At 40.7% G+C, this 6322-nt stretch overlaps 1 long non-coding RNA gene across 2 annotated transcripts; it reads left to right on the forward strand.

The window, feature by feature from the left end:
• Positions 1-826: 826 nt before the first annotated feature.
• LOC118760948 lies at positions 827-1341 on the forward strand. 2 transcript variants are annotated; one of them, XR_004997055.1, is made up of 2 exons: positions 827-939; positions 1016-1341. It is a non-coding gene; the product is annotated as an uncharacterized LOC118760948 (long non-coding RNA). The 2 variants fall into 2 exon arrangements; XR_004997056.1 differs by having other exon boundaries at positions 852-939; positions 997-1341.
• The last annotated feature ends 4981 nt before the right edge of the window (positions 1342-6322 follow it).

Genomic DNA, 6322 nt, shown 5'->3' on the forward strand with positions numbered 1-6322 from the left:
ATTCATTTGTACACACAAACACACACACAAACCTAATATAGAATGATTTTTCGTCAGTTTTTTTTCCCTTTTGCCTGCGTGGTTTGTTTTCGAGTGCTTTGGTTTTTCTGGGAACTCCCTTTAAAGTAGAAGGAATAGCTAAGATTCTTTTTTACTGCTATTTCTAAAATTCGGTATGTGGTGAAGCAAGTCGTTGCTGAACCCTAATTATATAGTATCACACATACATATATGTATGTATCTATCTATCTATTTACACTTGGCGTATTTTATAAATATGCCTGCTCAATTATCATACTAGCATGAAACTATTAATAACTCTTTTGGTTGTATATTTAATTTCATCATCATCATCATCGTTGTTGTTTAACGTCCGCTTTCCATGCTGGCATGAGTTGGACGGTTTGACTGAGGGCTGGCGAGCCAGAAGGCTACACCAGGTTCAGTCTGATCTGGCAAAGTTTCTATAAATGGATGCCCTTCCTAACGCCAACCACTACGAGAGTGTAGTGGGTGCTTTTACGTGATACCCGATTGAAGGCCAGTAAGGCGGTTCTGGCAATGACCACCACACTCAAAAGGTGTTTTTTACGTGCTACCTGCATGGGAGCCAGTCCGGCGGCACCGGCAACGACCACACTTGAATGTTGTTTTTCACATGCCACCGGCACATGCGCCGGTAGGGCGACTCTGGCAGCGATTACGCCTGAATAGTGCTTTTCACGTGCCACCAGCATGGGTGCCATTCCGTGGCCCTGGCAACGATCACCATCGGATGTGCTTTTGACGTTCCACTGGCACAAGTGCGAATCAGGTGGTACTGTCATTGGCCATGTCAGCAACTTTGATTTGTTTTCACTTGCCTCAATAGGTCTTTGCAAGCAAATTTCATTGTCCAATGAATGAGGGGTACTCATAAGTGGGCTGATACATGTGCAGGTACCACTTAAAAGTGCAGGTACCACTTAAAAGTGCAGGTACCACTTAAAAGTGCAGGTACCACTTAAAAGTGCAGGTACCACTTAAAAGTGCAGGTACCACTTAAAAGACATCTGGTCCACAGTTAAGTGGTTGGTGTTAGGAAGGGCATCCAGCTGTAAAAACCTTCCCAAAACTGACCTCGCCTGTGCTTGTACCATGTAAAAAGCACTAAGTTCACTCTACTGAGTGGTTGGTGTTAGGAAGGGCATCCAGCTGTAAAGACCTTGCCAAAATTGACCTCGCCTGTGCTTGTGCCATGTGAGAATCACTAAGTCCATTCAGCTCAGTGGTTGGTGTTCAGAAGGGCATCCAGCTGTAAAAATCCTGCCAAAACTGACCTCGCCTGTGCTTGTGCCATGTGAGAAGCACTAAGTTCACTCTGCTGAGTGGTTGGTGTTAGGAAGGGCATCCAGCTGTAAAAATCCTGCCAAAACAGTTACAAAAGCCTGGCGCAGGCTTCTGCCTCGCCGGCTCCACTCAAACCATTCCACCCATGCCAGCATGGAAGGTGGACGTTAAACGATGATGAAGAGATATATTCATGTATATATGTTGTGTGCATGTGTAAAATGTAATCACGGTACCACTTTCACATTTTTCCATTCCTTGTGCATGGACGTGTAAACATAGGCGCAGGAGTAAACATAGATGTAAACATAGGCGCAGGAGTGGCTGTGTGGTAAGTAGCTTGCTTACCAACCACATGTTTCCGGGTTCAGTCCCACTGCGTGGCATCTTGGGCAAGTGTCTTCTACTATAGCCTCGGGCTGACCAAAGCCTTGTGAGTGGATTTGGTAGACGGAACTGAAAGAAGCCCATCGTATATATGTATATATATATGTGTGGTGTGTGTGTGTGTATGTTTGTGCGTCTGTGTTTGTCCCCCTAGCATTGCTTGACAACCGATGCTGGTGTGTTTACGTCGCCGTTACTTAGCGGTTCGGCCAAAGAGACCGATAGAATAAGTACTGGGCTTACAAAGAATAAGTCCCGGGGTCGATTTGCTCAACTAAAGGCGGTGCTCCAGCATGGCCGCAGTCAAAATGACTGAAACAAGTAAAAGAGTAAAGAGAGTATGCAACACAAATGTGTGTTTGTGTGTGTATCTGAGTGTGACTCTGTGTGTGTGTGTGTATGTGTGTTTGTGTATATGTATGTGTACATATGTGTGTGATGTTAAAATAATTATGCATTCCCATCATTGTTTTTAATTTGGTGTGTAATCTCTCCAGATTTTAATTGCTTCTGTAACGAGCATTGCAGAATGTGAAGGTGGCTGTGTGGTGAGAAGCTTGCTTACCAACCACATGGTTTCGGGTTCAGTCCCACTGTGTGACACCTTGGGCAAATGTCTTTTGCTTTACTCTTGAGCTGACCAAAGCCTTGTGAGTAGATTTGATAGAAGGAAACTGAAAGAAGCCCATCATATATATAATATATATATGTATATATATATATTTATATATATATATATATATGTATGTATATATCTATGTGTGTTTCTATGTTTGTCCCACCACCATCTCTTGACAACTGATGCTGGTGTGTTTATGTACCCGTAACTTAGCAGTTCAGCAAAATGGACCGATACAATAATAAGCTTACAAGGAATAAATCTGGGGTCGATTTCTTTGATTAAAACCCTTTAACCGTTTAGTGTTTAAACTGACCAAATCCGGCCCAATATATTCTACATGTTTTATATTCAAACTGGCGATATCTAGCTTCTCACACCTAACCTACAATGCCATTCTAAAAATAAACAATCACATCATTGAAACCTCAAAGCTGTAAGATAATCCAGGATTAATCCGAAACAATTTGAGTGAAAAAGTATTACATTTAACAGAGTAATCTGAACACTAAAGGGTTAAGGCGGTGCTCCAGCATATATCAAATTCTCTATGTAAAATTCCAATGCCGGTTCCTTCAGATGGTGCATTTTTGGTCAATTTCTTTCGTCTCCCCTCCGGTGTTACAATTTATTTCTGACTACTTAGAACGTAAAATACAATAAGGAGAACACGGAATTTGAACCTTCAAACTTTATGTTTACTTACAGTCGGTTTATCTATATATATAAAACTGTAGTTGTGTGAGTGTCTGTCCCCTTCGATTTAGATTCCTAACTCCTCCCACATTTTGCGGTGCAGTTTAACCAAATTCGGGTATCTTATAGTCTTGATTCATATCGAGCCCATCTGGGTATTAGCGCGCGTCTACGATGAGTCTACGATTTTAAAAATAATTTAACATAATTTTTTATTCCATTTTAATGCATAATTTCGTGTGTCGATGGCGGCGGAGTTGGCGTCCATGGTCACACCTGCACCTGTTTGCTTCTCTCCCCCTTCTTCCCTCCCTCATGAAGCTGTGGGGAAGGGAGTTTAAGGAAATCAACGTCGTAAAGCGTTGTCAAGGAGACCAGCGTTCTTTTAGAACAACGACTTCATGGCTTGAAGACACCAAAACAGAAGTGGCTAAGAAAGCCCGAATTGGCATCTATAAGGGAAGTAACTCTCTAAAAATGCTTATATAGTTATTTCCCTTACAACCCCGAGCAACACGCCGGGCGATACTGCTAGTACATAATAATTGTCCGACACATTTTTCAATCGCATTAATTGCATATCTTGCATATTTTTATATGTAGCGATTTATGCATTATAAGTATGATCTCTTCAGGGTCTATAATCATCATCATCATCATCATCGTCATCGTCGTCGTTTAACGCCCATTTTCCATGCTAGCATGGGTTGGATGGTTCGACCGGGGTCTGGGAAGCTAGGAGGCTGCACCAGGCTCCAGTCTGATCTGGCAGTTTTTCTACAACTGGATGCCCTTCCTAACGCCAACCACTCCGTGAATGTAGTGGGTGCTTTTTACGTGCCACTGGCACAGGTGCCAGGAGACGCTGGCAATGGCTACGATCAGTTGGTGCTTTTTACGTGCCACCAACACAGAAGCCAGTCATGGTCATGCTAGCATAAGCCATGTTTGGATGGTGCTTTATATATATATATATATATATATATCTAACACAAAACAGCATACATTACTATTACATGCATATGGGTATATGGCAATATATACACATATATACATACAAATATATAATACAGTTGTGATAATAAATTGGGCATTTAAACAAATTTTGGATCCCTCCAATTGAGAAAACTCAGTCATACAACAAACTATAATCACTGGTGCAGTTCATATATATAAATCCATATATACAATATATATATATATATATATAATCCATATATACAATATATATATATATATATATATATAAATCCATATATACAATATATATATGATAATACAGTATACAATATATACACACATATATATGTATGTGTGTGTGTGTGTGCACGTGTGTGTGTATTTCTCATTTAGTGTAGAGGAATATTATGTAAATATACTTTACATGATGTTTTTGTTGTGTTTAATAAACGTTGTTGTTGTTATTATTGTTATTATATTTTGTTATTATTATACACATATTTAGGGCAGCGAGCTGGTAGAATCGTTAGCACACCGGGCGAAATGCTTAGCGGTATTTCGTCTGCCGCTACGTTCTGAGTTCAAATTCCGCCAAGGTCAACTTTGCCTTTCATCCTTTCGGGGTTAATAAGATAAGTACTAGTTATGCACTGGAGTCAATGTAATCCACAAGACCCCCTTCTCCCCAAAATTTTCGAGGCCTAGTGCCTAGAATATATATATATATAGGAAAGAGGGTTTGAAACTGAAGAGGTCTTTTAGAGATACCGCTATATATATATAAAGGTAAAATGTAAAGCTTTTTATAAGCTTTGTTGTGTCAAAAAATGGTTATCATAATTGTATGAAAATACAGTTGCACAGTCTTTGTATGCTAGCATGGGTTGGACGGTTCAACTGGGGTCTGTGAAGCCAGAAGGCTGCATCAGGCCCAGTCTGATCTGGCAGTGTTTCTACGGCTGTGCCCTCCTAACGCCAACCACTCCGTGAGTGTAGTGGATGCTTTTTATGTGCCACCCGTACAGGTGCCAGACGGAGCTGGAAAAACGGCCACTGGACAGATGGTGCTTTTTACGTGCCACCGCATGGGGGCCAGGCGAGGCTGGCAACGGCCATGAACAGATGGTGCTTTTTACGTGCCACCGGCACGAGGACCAGGCGAGGCTGGCAACGGCCACGAACGGATGGTGCTACATGCCACTAGCACGGGGGCCAGGGGAGGCTGGCAACGGCCATGAACGGATGGTGCTACATGCCACTAGCACGGGGGCCAGGGGAGGCTGGCAACGGCCATGAACGTATGGTGCTTTTTACATGCCACCGGCATGGAGGCCAGTCGGGGCGGTGCTGGCAACGGCCATAATCGGATGGTTCGCTTACTTATCACCGGCACTGGTATCACAGCTGCAATTTCCATTGATGTTGATCGACTTCGATTTTGGTTCTGCTTTCTGATATCTGATTTGATACGAAAATGTTATAAAAATGTTATAAAAATGTTATAAAAATGTTATAAAATAGAATCTTTGACAAGGATAAGAAAATGTTAAATGGGGCTTTTTGTTTAAATAGTTTACATGAAAGTGTTCAAAATAGGTAGTAAAATAAATTTATAATTATTTTTTAAGTTCATCAAAAATCATGGTTGTATAGATGTATATATACAGAAGGAATTATATTTAAGAATTTACACAGAATTTTAGATACACACACATATATACACACGAACACATTTACACATGTATATCAGCAAATATATACACATATCTTCTAACTTTCTTTCTGCCTCTAACTTACACACACACACACCACACTTGAATATACAAACACATGCACGTACATCCCACTTAATCTATTGTTGCTATAACAACTAATCTCTGGTAATAGCAGCTTAACTAATCCCTCCTTGGACAATGACAAGTTAATCCATAGATACAGTAGCGAAATCTCTATTAAATCACACACACCCTACCATCTTAAATTAGGAAAAAACACATTACTCGATGTAGTCCTAGATACACTGTGCCAGTATAAAAGATTTGATGCTCACAAAATTAGAACATCATTGATCATATGCTTGATAGATCTGGGTTAATCTAGTGCGAAACAACAAAAAGGAGGGATACATTAGATGATGTAATCCTAGGTACACTGTGCCTGAATGACAGTGAGAGCACCTTTGAGTATAGGTCTGTCTGATCCTTGAAGAATTTCATTGAACAAATTATCTCCAGAATTTAATTTCTTTTTGAGCCTTATTCTATCAGTCCTTTATGCCAAACCGCTAAGTTGCAAGGATATAAACAAACCAACACTGGTTGTGAAGTGGTT

This window comes from Octopus sinensis, unplaced genomic scaffold (genome assembly GCF_006345805.1).
Source record: "Octopus sinensis unplaced genomic scaffold, ASM634580v1 Contig02444, whole genome shotgun sequence".
In the NCBI taxonomy this organism is placed as follows: Eukaryota; Metazoa; Mollusca; class Cephalopoda; order Octopoda; family Octopodidae; genus Octopus; species Octopus sinensis.